Below are 14,449 nucleotides of genomic sequence, written 5' to 3'. Positions count from 1 at the left end.
ATTCACTAGATAATGTAATAGCCCAGTATAAATTGGAGAATGCCTCCTCACAGGCCAAAGACAATAGGATAAAATCATTGGAGTGTTGGACACGGATTTTCATTGATGTCAATATGGAAATATTCAAGGAGTAGACAAAGCCACCAGAGGAGCAGATGGAGATGAGAGAAGTAGACAGAGTTATAATAGAGTTCCTTGTTTGTTAGGAGTTGAACCGAAACAATCGAGCGAAGGGTTTCAGATAAAATGGAGTTTTGGGGTGTGGAGGTAAAACCTGGGCAGGTTCAGAGCTGTGATCCTGGAGATGGTAAATATCTCCACTTATAGCAGGCAGCCCTGGGTGAAATTCAAAATGCAAAGGAAAGTGAGAGAGCTCTTCTCAATGTTCATGTTGATAACAAGAAAGTTTTGCTTGGTAGGCTTACATATGGGAAATGCGACCATTTTTCATTGGATATTATGTTTTTTAAACCTTTCAAGATTTCACATAGTTGCACCACAGGAAGCGTCTTCTTCATTGGTTATACCACAGTTGTAGAAGAAACAGATTGTGGAATGGGAGGATATGATGACTCAAACTCTAATTTTGATGATGATCGACAAGCTCAGGATTTGATGCATCGTGTTAAGGAAAATGGCCAAAGAGAAGCGAGGCTTGCCAAGTCTGAGTTAATGAAAGATGGTGTGAAACAAGTGAAGCCTAAACCTATGATAATTGATAAAGCAGCTGCAAAGGCTAAGCCGAGGGAAAGAAAATCACTTCCTGGTAAGACACTGGTGGAAAAAGAAGAATCCATTGATGATGAATGTGAGCTGTCAGATCAAAGAGCAACGAATCCAACGGTCATCGCAAGCAAAAGATGCGTGGATGATAATGCGCGGGAGACATACAGGTAGGCGGTAAGTGGTATTCCCCGCACCACCCACCGGGGTTCGGTGGTATCCGTATATGGCCGCGCGATCCAGTCACAACAGGACACGTGGCGAATGAAAACCGTCACCCTCGCAGGTTAACCTGTATGTAGGTTGCATGATTGGGGCTTGCGACTGCTATCCAATCGTGCGACAGACGGTCAGATGGCGAGGAATATGCACGATGTTTAACGTGCGGGAAAAAGAACTGTGACCATTGGATCGCGATGATCAATGGCTGCGATTGTGAATGCGGCATAAGCTAATATGGGCATGATTACATGGGTTTTTGGAATAAAACAGAAACAAAAGGAAATTGTAGCTCATTGCATTTGATTGTGAGGTAATACTTACATCTTAGAGGTAAACGTTTGTGATGGGTTTTCTGGTTTCTTTAGACTTGTACAATTTAAAGGTCCAGCTTGGTTCTGTGAAAAATGGCTTGCACTCTGTTTAATATGTACATGCCGGCAACTTCTTCTACCTGTTCAACTTCAATATCTGGCAGAAATGAATCTTTGTTTCCCTGTGAAAAGTGAATGTGGTCCAAGGTGGGGTTCTGGTGATCAAAGGAGGTCACAACGATCGAGGAGGGAAGCTGAAAGATCAAGCGAGTCAGAGGAAATGATAGTGACTAAGGAGGAAACCTAATAGATGGTGTAAGAAGAAATGAATGGACAAAGGCATGGGAATGTATAAAACAGTAGAAACAGAGAATTGTTGGTGCAATTATGGTGGTGAAGAACCCGAGGGTGAGATAGTAGAAGCAGGAAAGGCAAAAGAGGTAGAAAAATCAGCAGAGGCTGTAGAGGCAGCAGAAACAGTAGAGGCAGGAGAGCAGGAGTGAGACAACCTCAGTTGAATAGAGTGCAGCAGCATACCTGTTTATACCAAGGTTGGGTTGGAGCCCAAGAGGTTGGAGCCTCAAAACTAAACAGGACTGAAGTCATTGGGGTAGGTGCTCCTAAGTGCAGAACCATTGCAAAACAGAGTTGGTGCTCTGGAGGTTGGAGCCTCACTGAAGTCCAAGTTGGAGCTTGGCAACTATTCACAATCATATTTATACTTATATTGTATTTATTTCTTTGCATTGTATTGAGTTTTAATAAAAGAATTAAATTCAGCTCTTGATTTCTGTGTTCTGTGTATACATATACATATCTATATAGGTTGTTGGCAATCACTAGAACAATTAAAAAACAAATTGTAAGAAATATTGATTCACCCCCCCCAGTATTTCCAACAATTGGTATTAGAGCAGGCTTCTTCATACTATCCTAACATCTTGAAGAAGGATCCACAACCATGATGAGAAACCACGAAGCATCAGGAAGACCTCCTTTGTTCGATGGCACTAACTTTGGTTTCTGGAAGAAAAGAATGACTTACTACTTAATGTCCCTTAGACCTGAAGTTTGGCATTTTGTTCAAAATGAATACAAAACTACTTCCACTCTTCTAACATACCAAGACAAGAGGAAAGCCTACATCACAAATGCAAAGGCCATGAACTCCATCACTAGTGAAATCACTGATTTAGAGTTTACAAAAGTCATGCATTGTACCTCGGCCAAAGAAATGTGGGAGAAGCTAGTTGTCTTATACGATGGAGACTCAAAAGTCAAAAAAGCAAAGCTTCAAACTCACAAAAGACAATTTGAAAGTTTGAGGATGGAAGATGAAGAAGATATTACAGCATACCTCCTCTGAGTAGCTGAAGTGGTAAATTCCCTGAAAGGATTGGACGAAAAAGTTGAAGAAAGTACCATTGTTCAAAAGGTATTAAGGTCTCTTCCAGACAAATTTGACTCCAAAATAAGTGCTATAGAAGAAGAAAAGGATCTAGATACCCTCAAAATGGATGAACTCCATGGAATTCTCACTGCCTATGAAATGAGGAAAGGTGGCCCAAGCTCCAAAGATGCAACATTCAAGGCCTCAAGGTCAAAGAAGGGGAAAGAAACAAATGATTTTAGTGATGAGTCAGATGTGGAATCTGAATTAGCTCAATTTGTACGAAAGCTGAAGAAAGGATCTAATATTAAAGGCAAGTATCCTCTTTCTATTTTAAATGTGGTAAAATAGGTCATTATGCAGCAAAATGTCCTCATAAACATGACAGTGATGATGAAGGAAATTCTAAAAGAATGGCACATAAAAATGAAGGGTTCAATAAGAAAAACTTCTTCTCTAAGCAAGATGAGTCTGATGAGGATGAGTTTATGGTCATCAAAAGGAAATCAGATGAGGAAAGCGATCATGATGAAAGCCAAAAAACATTATTCATGGCACTTGCAAATGATGATGACTCAGGGCTGGAAGGAAATGTAGATGAACTGTTAATAAGTTCCATTGAAGAAAATGAGAAACTACGGAACAAAATCATTTCTCTCAAAGTGGAAAACGAGGAAATAATAAGGAGAGAAGATCTCTTGGAAGAAAAGCTTAAATAAAAGGAAGAGACTTGTGAAGAATGTGAGACCGAAATAGTGTCTCTGAGAAAGGAGTTGGAGCAAATTAAAAAGGGTTGTAAAAGCTCTCAAATACTTGAGAGTATTCTGAAAAATCAAAAACCTAAACATGACAAGTCTGGAATAGGTTTCAAAGGAGAATCCTCAAGCACTAAGAATAATGCGAAAAGCTATGCCGATGCACTTTCCTGTAATCCAAAAGATGAAAAGTACACCCCAGATCCCAAGAAGGAAGAAAGAATTACTCCAAAGAAGAATGTGGAGTCGAATCATGGACACTATAGAAAATACAAACCTATACTCCACCAAAGGCCTATCACAAATCCGAAGAACGAGGGAGGAGTAATTCCTAGGATGGAAATCGACTCAAATCGTGGTTTCTTCAACAAGTACAAAACCATCTTTCTTGGACACTGCTTTCACTGTAAAAACTTCGGTCATCAAGCCAGACATTGTATGGCTCAAAGAAGTGAAAAGACAAATCTGAAGGACCAAATAATCAACTCATATGCCCCCAAAAGGCAGGGACAAATCGAAACATTCAATTCATTTGATCCCTTTACCAAATTTGATCTGATTTTCTCTTTCTGCTACAATAATGGACACTATGAACAAGACTGCCTACTCAAAGGAAGAAAGACGAGTAGCAAGAACTCCAACATGGACAAATGCGGCCTAGTTCTATATGCTCAAAATAATGAAAACCAGTGGTTTGTAGATAGTGGGTACTCCAGACACATGACAAGAGACAGTGTGCCCTTTGGAAGTGGATCAGGCAGAATCGCAGGAAAAGGAACAGTCACTCTGATCAATGGAAAATGAAAAGCTCAAGATGCTCTGCTAGTTGACAGGCTCAAACACAACCTCTTGAGTGTCAGCCAAATCTGTGATCAAGGACATAAGGTCATTTTCAGCTCCAAAGACTATGAAATAAGGAACACTACCTTAGGGAAACTTGTGGGAAAAGGGGTGAGAACATTAGACGAAATTTACATTCTGAACAAGATTCAAGAAAATAAATGCTACTTAAGTCAGACAGATGAGAGTTGGTTGTGGCACAAGCGACTTGGACATACAAGCTTTGAAAATTTGATCAATATCAGCAAGATAAAAGATATAGAGACATCCCAAGGCTGTCCAAGCCAAATCAAGTAGTGTGTGGTCCATGTCAACATGGAAAGTAGACCAGAACTAGCCACAAGACAAAGGAGCTCTATACATCAAAGCCCTTGGAGATCATCCACGTTGATGTGTGTGGGCCAACTAGAAATCAAGCACTTCAAGGAGAAAGGTACTTTGTGTTATTTTTTGATGATTATACTAGAATGATGTGGATATATTTCATAAAGTATAAATATGAAACTTTTGAGTGTTTTAAGAATCTAAAAGCCCTTGTAGAAAATGAAAAAGATTCAAAAATTAAGTGCCTCAGAACAGACAAAGGAGGAGAATTCACATCAAACGAGTTTAGTGAGTTCTGTAATATTCATGGAATTAAAAGGGAATTCTCGGTTGCCAGAACACCTCAACAAAATGGGGTAGTTGAAAGAAGAAACCGAACAGTCCAAGAAATGGCAAGAAGTATGCTATTAGCAGCAGACTTACAACCTAAATTCTGGAGAGAAGCAATAGGAACAGCTGCCTACACACTGAATCGAACTCAATTAAGACCAAATTGTGATAAAAATACTTATGAGCTATGGAAAGGAAGACTTGATTCGGTGAAGTACTTCAAGATCTTTGGAAGCAAGTGCTTCATAAAAGTAAATGATGGTTCACCAGGAAAGTTTGATTCTTGGGTGGATGAAGGGATATTTCTTGGATACTCTACACAGAGCAAGGCTTACAAGTGCTATAATTATCGACTGAAGAAAATAGTGGAAAGCATTGATGTAAAGGTTGATGAAGATCTTCCATAGAGGGAAATTGAAGAACATGAAGATGACTCTCTCATTGAAGAAGAAGAACCTAAAGAAGAAGAAATAGATGAGGAAGAAGAAGAAGAAGAAGAGGAAAGAGAACCACCTAATACCCCTTCAAAGATGAAGTATGTCCAAAGACATCATCCAGAAGAGCAAATCATTGGTGATAGAGATGAAGGTGTGCAGACCTGAAGAAGGATAACAATCAAACCCAAGAGAAAATTCATTGCCCTCCTATCTATGATAGAACCAAAAACATTTGCAGAGGCAAGTAAGGCTCCTCATTGGGTAAAAGCCATGGAAGAAGAAATGACCCAAATTGAGAAGAACAAGACATGGGAGCTGGTACCTCATCCAAAGGAAAAAAACATAATAGGAATCAAATGGGTGTTCAAAATAAAATGAATGAGGAGGGACAGGTTATCAGAAACAAGGCAAGACTTGTCTACAAAGGCTATTCACAAATTGAAGGAATTGACTTTGAAGAGACATTTGCACCAGTGGCCCATATGGAAGCTATCAGGATGTTCTTGGCATTTGCTTGCTAAAAAGGATTCAAAACCTATCAAATGGACGTGAAATCAACATTTCTAAATGGGGAACTCAAGGAGGAAGTCTACATGGAGCAGCCAGAAGGTTTTGATCTAACAGTAGGAAAGGACTTAGTTTGTAAGTTGAAAAAGGCTTTATATGGGTTGAAACAAGCTCCTAGAGCTTGGTATGCAAGACTGGATCACTATCTACAACAACAAGGCTTCAAAAAGGGAGTGGCTGGAAGCAATCTATACATAAAGACAGATCAAGGTAAGTTACTAGTTGCTCTTGTTTATGTCGATGATCTAATTTTTGCTAGTAATAATGATGAAATGAGCCATGAATTTTCTCAAAACATGTCAAAAGAGTTTGATATGTCAATGATAGGAGAGATGTCCCACTTCCTTGGACTTCAAATATCTCAAACGAGAGCAGGATTGTGTATATCTCAAACCAAATATCTAAAAGACATGCTCAAAAAATATGGAATGGAGGATTGTGCACCCATGAGCACACCTATGACCACAAACTGCAAACTAAGAAAAGATGATGACTCCCCTCTAGTAGATGCAACTCATTACAGGTCAGTGATTGGAGCCCTTCTATACTTAACAGCTACACGACCAGACATAATGCAAGTAGTAGGAATGGTGGGAAGATTTCAATTTTCTCCAAAACAATCCCATTTATTAGTTGTAAAAAGAATTCTCATATATCTGAAGGGAACCTCTGATTTTGATCTTTGGTACCCAAAGGACTCAACATTGACTGTAACTGCATACACCGATGCTGATTGGGCTGGAAGTATAGATGATCGGAAAAGCACTAGTGGAAATGCATTCTTCCTAGGAGACTATTTGGTATCCTGGCTCAACAAAAAACAGTCATCCATATCATTATCCACAACTGAAGCTGAGTATATTGCTGCAACACACTGTTGTTCTCAGATACTATGGATGAAGGAAGCTCTAAAAGATCTCGACATATGTACAGATCAACCAATTTCCGTCTATTGTGACAACACAAGTGCTATCAGTCTCAGCAAAAATCTTGTGATGCATTCAAGAACCAAACACATACCACTCAAGTATCATTTCCTCCATGAGCAAGTAGCTGAACAAAACATCATCTTGGAATATATCAGTACAAAGGAGCAGATAGCTGATATTTTCACAAAACCTCTTCCTCTAGAAGCATTCGAACATCTGCATCAAAAGACAGGGGTTATTTCTTTATCATCACTCAAGTTCATTCATAAAGATGCAGTAGGACAAGGGGATCAGTTTGATAGGGGGAGTCCGTATGCATTCCTTTGCCATTGATGTCAAAGGGGGAGAGAGTAAAAGAATATTGCAATCAATAACAAAGGGGGAGATTGTTGGACACAGATTGTCATTGATGCCAATATGGCAATATTCAAGGAGTATACAAAGCCACCAGAGGAGCAGATGGAGATGAGAGAAGCAGACAGAGTTATAATAGAGTTCCTCGTTTGTTAGGAGTTGAACCAAAACAATTGAGCGGAGGGTTTCAGATCAAATGGAGTTTTGGGGTGTGGAGGTAAAACCTGGGGTGGTTCAGAGCTGTGATCCTGGAGATGGTAAATATCTCCACTTATCGCAGACAGCCCTGGGTAAGATTCAAAATGCAAAGGAAAGTGAGAGAGCTCTCCTCAATGTTCATGTTGATAACAAGAAATTTGTGCTTGGTGCACTTACATATGGGAAATGCGACTGTTTTTCATTGGATATTATGTTTTCTAAACCTTTCAAGCTTTCACACAGTTGCACTATAGGAAGCGTCTTCTTCATTGGTTATACCACAGTTGTAGAAGAAACAAATGGTGGAATGGGAGAATATGATGACTTAGACTCTGATTCTGATGATGATCGACAAGCCTAGGCTCTGATGCATCGTGTTAAGGAAAATGGCCAATGAGAAGTGAGGCTTGCCAAGCCTGAGTTAATGAAAGATGGTGCAAAACAAGTGAAGCCTGAACTTGTGATAATTTATAAAGCAGCTGCAAAGGCTAAGCCGGGGGAAATAAAATCACTTCCTAGCAAGAAACTGGTGAAAAAATAAGAATCCACTGAGAATGTGAGCTTTCGGATCAAAGAGCAGCGATCCAATGGTCGTCACATGCGAAAGATGCGTGGACGATAATGCGCGGGAGACGTATAGGTAGGCAGTAAGCGGTATTCCCCACACCGCCCACTGGGGTTCAGTGGTATCCGTATATGGCCACGTGATCCAGTCACAATACGACGTATGGTGGATGAAAATCACCGCCCCGTAGGTTAACGCGTAGGCAAGTTGTGCAATCAGGGCTTGCGACTGTCATCCGATCGTGCGATGGACGGTCAGATGGTGAGGAATATGCATGATGTTTAACATGCAAGAAAAAGGATTGTGACCGTTGGATCATGATGATCAACGGCTGCAATTGTGAATGCGCTAATATGGGTGCGATTCGTGGGTTTTTGGATTAAAACATAAACAAAAGGAAGTTGTAGCTCATTGCATTTGATTGTGAGGTAATACTTACATCTTAGAGGTAAATGTTTACGACGGGTTTTTCTGGTTCCTTTAGACTTGTACAATTTAAAGGTCCGACTTGGTTCTGTGAAAAATGGCTTGCACTCTGATTAATATGTACATGGCTGCAACTTCTTCTACTTGTTTGACTTCAATATCTGGTAGAAATGAATCTTTGTTTCCCTGTGAAAAGCAAATGTGGTCCAAGGTGGGATTCTGGTGATCAAAGGAGGTCACAACGATCGAGGAGGGAAGCTGAAAGATCAAGCGAGTCAGAGGAAATGATAGTGACTGAGGAGGAAACCTAATAGATGGTGTAAGAAGAAATGAATGGACAAAGGCATGGGAATGTATAAAACAGTAGAAACAGAGAATTGTTGGTGCAATTATGGTGGTGAAGAACCTGAGGGTGAGATAGTAGAAGCAGGAAAGGCAAAAGAGGTAGAAAAAGCAGCAGAGGCTGTAGAGGCAGCAGAAACAGTAGAGGCAGGAGAGCAGGAGTGAGACAACCTCAGTTGAATAGAGTGCAGCAGCATACCTATTTATACCAAGGTTGGGTTGGAGCCCAAGAGGTTGGAGCCTCAGAATTGAATAGGACTGAAGTCATCAGGGTAGGTGTTCCTAAGTGCAGAACCACTACAAAATAGAGTTGGTGCTCTGGAGGTTGAAGCCTCACTGAAGTCCAAGTTGGAGCTTGGAAACTATTCACAATCAGATTTATACTTATATTGTATTTATTTCTTTGCACTGTCTTGAGTTTTAATAAACGCATTAAATTCAGCTGTTGATTTATGTGTTCTATGTATACATATACATATCTATATAGGTTGTTGGAAATCACTAGAATAATTAAAAAATAAATTGTAAGAAATACTGATTCACCCGCCCCCCCCAGTATTTCCAACATGGAGGACTTGGCCATTAAACTAGGCCATGATCTAAGTGACATTAAGGCTACTGAAAAATTGATCAAAAATAAGAATAAGGATATAGCAGCCCTCAAGAAACAACTTAAGCTACTTCATTTACAACACCCAAAAACAAAGGAGGTCCTAGATAGCTAAACCAATCATGAAGAGACGATGTGTTGGCATTATGATGCATGTGTTGTACTTGATGGAAGCCCACTCATAGCAAAACATCTCACTTATTTATAACTAGATGAATCTTCAGAAGAGATATCAGATGTGACTGAATGCATGGGATGTAGGACAACTCAAAGGAATCAGATGATAGTTCTAAGTATGACAAGTTAGCTTTGCCATCAAGTCCAAAGGGGGAGATTGTTGGCATTATGAGACAAGTGTTGTCCTTGATGGCAAATCACACAGATGACAGATCATAGTGTAGCAAGTCAGCAGCAAGGATTTGAATATCAGACTACAAGAATGAAGAGAAAATATATATACGCAGGTTCATCATGACCGAGCCGCGTATACAAGCGAGTTAGTCGTTGAAAAGACGCGTATGCTTATACACGCACTTTCATGCAAGGAAAAGCACGTACATGTCGGAGAACTTATGTTTGGTCCATGGTATTTGAACCTATGGTTTTGGACCATGGTATCTCATCAGAAGTGTTGATCCCAAGTATTGGGTCCATGGTATTGTTTTGTTATGGTTTTGGACCATGGTATTGAGAAATGCCTAAGACTATAAAGGGAGAAGAAGATCATTAGGCAAGGGCGATGGAAAAAGTCTTGAATATTTGATGAAGTATGAGATCCAGTATGCAGGATATGGGTTTATGATGCATTGCTTGATCTGAGCTAAGGAGGGATCTCATCGGTTGATGGAGAACAAGATCTAAGCATAGATCAGGATCAAATGATTTGAAATGAACTATATCTATATGGTTGATTATGCTTATTCTAGATCTGTATTCTTACGCATGTAATGTTCTGAACTAGGTATAATTTAAGTTTGAAATAGCTACAAGTCATGATGGAATATTTATAGATCTGTACGCGGGCTGGCTTTGGTGAAAGCGCGTATGTACGTGGGTTTGGTTCATCGTAGTAGCGTATACATTATGAAGTATGATATTTGAAGTTGCAGTTAGGTCTTATTTCTATTGCAGAGTTTTGTTGTCTGCTCTGTGTTCTGGCGACTATGTTGTTGACAGGGTTTTAGTGTTTCAGTGATTCAGAAATTGATGATGCTAGTATTGATTGTTTTGTGCTTCAATGATATTGATGGCTCCAGTATGAAAATTGGATGAAACGTGGCCTTCATATTATAGTGTTGTGCTTCAAGAGTATCCAGTCTGAAAATGTATGAAATGTGGTCCCTGGAGGATGAAAGGAGATTGTAGGCCGGCACCTATGTACTAGTACATCAGCTATTACAAGAGCAAAGGGGGCGGTAGCTCCTTTCCAGTAGCAGCTAGAGAACGAGTGAAGGTTGGATCATTCAGTAGGAAGGCACCTATGTACTAGTAAATGGATCAGCTAGTACAAGAGCTAAGGGGGTTGTAGCTCCCATCCAGAAGAGTCTGGAAAATGAGAGAGGGTTGTAGCCCTCTGCAGGTAGAAGCTTGCATACTGGTATAAGACTGCACCAGTACAAAACTATTGTAAAATGAAGTTTCTTATTAAAAGAAGATAGAGATGACTTGCAACAGGTGGTTTTCACCCACATTGGGTTTCCACCTGATATCATGGTGTTCATGTGTGCTTCTTGTGTGTGATGATCTGTTCTGTTTTACTGCACCTGCTTACTGTACATATGGTTAATGAAGTTCTAATGCACTAACTAAAGATCAACATTTAATGGATTAACTGAATCATAAGTATTCTGGATATACGCTAGTTGCATTAGACACAGTTGCATATACATGCGGGTTCCCTTAATTGAAGTAGTGTATATGTATCTAAATATGGAAATAAAAAGTTTTATTGATTTGATAATACTGATTCACCCCCCCTCTCTCAATGTTATTTCCAACACGATGGACCTAGTGCTACAACTAAATGATTAGTTAAAGGAGATGGAGAAAGATTTAGATAGCTTGATTCAGCTAAAGCAATCTAGTCTTGATGATGCCCCTGCAACTATCATCCCAACAGTTACCACTATTGTACCTTCTACTTTGGCAGCATCCTTGGCTCCCACAGCTCCAATGGCCACAACACTGCCAGCATCTACACCAATTATGTCAACAACGTGGTCTACAGGTGATGAGGTAAACAGGTTGGTCAAAGCAATGGAAGAAATTTTCATCTAGACCACTAGGATGAACAAGCTTAAGGAGAAAGTGACAAGCCTAGAAAAAGATTACAAACTTTCCCAAATCATGCACAAAGAAGAACAACAGAAGTCTACAAGGATGACCGAAAGAATCAAAAGCCTGGAGAAGGAACTAACATTGAATGAACCTCTAGGTCAAGATAAGGAGCAACTGTGGGCCAATACCATTGACTCTATCAATGATATTGGGCCATCCATCTAGGTTATTTTTGAACAAATTGATTTAATAAAGTAGGCTACAAAATCCATTCAAAGAGTCAAAGTAAAACTTGGAGACATGCCAGAGGAAGCTGCAAGAATCATTTACTTCCTCATCTCCAAGAATAGGTATGAGTTACAAGAATTAGAGATACCTGACAGAACATGTACAATTTTGGAAGTGAAGAGGGTCCTCACTAAACCATGTAGTTGGCCATTGACAGATTCATGGTGAAGTTCGAAATTTTGAGGAAAAATGGTTTAAAAAATCCCTTGGTTATAAACGATAGGTTAATGACACAAGAGGACTATAATAAAAAGATCAGAGAAGTGGATAGAGATCAAGTGAATACTTCATCCATGAAGGGTTTACCTACTCGCAAAGTATTGTATCAAAATTTTGAGAATTTTTTTTACCTCCAGCATGAGGTAAAACACCTTTTTGTCAATAAGCCTACTTTTGCTAAATATACAGAGGCATATGAGATCTACAGGAAGATTCTCAATATCCAATTACCAGATGTTGAGACATGGGAAAAACTAAATGATTTACTATATAAATACACAGTAAAAGTAAAAAATGTACAGTAAAAGTAAAAGGGCACAGTAAAAGGATATTGATAGGTCAGCCAGATCAAAGTGTATTAGATGAAAGTGTATCAGATGAAAGGTCAAAGTAAATAGAACATCCAGCGTGAAGACCAAACAACAAAGAAGATTAAAAGGCAAAATATCAAAGTTAGCAGAACCTAAATAATAGGGACAGCAAGAAGCAGTTCAATAGATGTCTCTATCTTCTTGCATGAAGATATTTCTTTCTCCTTGAATAGTTCCCAAGGCAGTTTGGGATATTTTGTAAATTTTTTTTGTATAAATACTTCATAATTCTATGTATTGAGGGTGGATTTCTATACATTTGTAGTGTTATTTTGATCTTAAACCTAAGGGTTATTGTACCAATTTTCAAGTCAACAAACTAGATCAAGTAATAAAAAGTTTTCATTACAAGATTCATGAAATGACCTATTGCAGTGAAGTATCTTCTTTGCCTGATTTTTTTACTTTCTTATGTGTTTCATAAACTTAAATTATATCTACATTTGAATGAATTAACTAGAAATTTAACTCGGAATTTGTTTAAGTACACTATGTTTTGCACAGTTAATCATTTATATGTTTTCCTCTAATATCTGAATTGGAGAACCCTTAATTTCTCTCCCATCCCAGTTGACCTCTTTCATTTTTCTTCATAATCTGGCCTAAGGAACCCCTAATTGCTCCATGGATCTGATTGGAAACCATTTCACCATCTAGCCTTTGAGATTTGTAGTAACTCCTTTATCATGCCTTGTAGACACTGTTTTTAGAACTGGATCTAGTCCTGTTTGTCTGGCATTTGACCCCATAGCCCAATGGTAAAAGAAAACCTCTTTTCATCTAAGTAAGTGATCCCACCACCAAAATTCAAATCAAAACCCAGGTACAACAATAACTAGCCTAAAATCAATTAACTAAAACAAATTAAATCATAAAGAGATAGCCCTCTCTGAGAATTAGGAAGGATATATCCTAATCTCCAAAGTAGGTTTGTGGCTACCTCTAAACATTTCTTTCTTTAATAACTTCTAGAGAAATTTTTGGAGTGATAATAGGGACCACTTCACACACTTGGAGGTGATTCCCTGACATGATCTGAGTTTAGGATAGTTGAACTCAAGTCACCCTGAAGATATGTAACCCTCAATGGAATCATCTTGTCCTACTCATGAGTCATTTTCATGCATGAACCAAGAGAGAGAAGATGGTGTTATCCATGATAACACTTAGGAAAAAAAATATATTTTAGTCATTGGTCAAAATTAGCTAGGGTTTTCAAAGTTTCTCAAAATAGGGTTCATGATCATTGTGTTTTTGGTCATCATGTCATGATGTCGGGCCCATATAATTTAAAAATGGGTTTGTCATCAAGCTTAAATTTAAATTTTTTATGTGCCTCACGCTTATCCATCCATAACTGGATTTTAAATAGTTTTACAGAATTCTATAGCAAATCCAGTTATAAAAATAGGGGATCTGCTATGGAAGTCCTAATAGTTTCATAGAAACTTAATGAGCCTCATCATTAGGTAATTATATGGGCCTTAATTCACCTCCTAGCTTAGTCAAACCAACTCTTCTCATAACTTATTACATGTTTCGATTATATTTTTTTTAATGAGATGAGTTAAAGTGAGATATTATGCCTAGTGAACTAATATGCATTGAATGCGGGTTTGGAAGAGAAAATCAAGGAATTTTGGCAAGACTAAGGTTTGAAACTTGAATGGGACAAGGGAGAGATATTTTAGGAGGTAAATCCTCCTCATTTACTCCTCCCCCAATCAAATATTCCTCCATTAATTCCACCAGCTCGGAGTGTAATCAACAAAGTCATGAAGATCATAAGGCAGTCAAGCAAGTGATAGACAAAGAGTTAGTTCATCTTGAGTTTGGGAGTCGAGCCTCCCTACATTTAAGGAATTCATTGGAGACTTCAGTTGTATAAGTAGAGAGGCATAAAACCTTATTAGTATTTGAATTTTTGTTGTAAAAACTCTAGTTATTTTTGAGCTCCAGACTTGTCGAAGA

The 14,449-nt window shown here is 38.8% G+C and overlaps 2 pseudogenes; both read left to right on the top strand.

The window, feature by feature from the left end:
* The first annotated feature begins 246 nt into the window (after positions 1-246).
* LOC149173228 (histone deacetylase HDT1-like) lies at positions 247-897 on the top strand (annotated as a pseudogene).
* Positions 898-7,378: 6,481 nt separating this feature from the next.
* Positions 7,379-7,741, top strand: LOC149173227 (histone deacetylase HDT2 pseudogene; annotated as a pseudogene).
* The last annotated feature ends 6,708 nt before the right edge of the window (positions 7,742-14,449 follow it).

The sequence above is a fragment of the Pinus tabuliformis genome, chromosome 4_2, assembly GCF_031772625.1.
Source record: "Pinus tabuliformis cultivar Carrire ecotype Pingquan chromosome 4_2, CPIR1, whole genome shotgun sequence".
Taxonomy (NCBI): domain Eukaryota; kingdom Viridiplantae; phylum Streptophyta; class Pinopsida; order Pinales; family Pinaceae; genus Pinus; species Pinus tabuliformis.
Note: the sequence above shows the minus strand (reverse complement) of the source record. Positions and strands in the feature narration are given on the sequence as shown.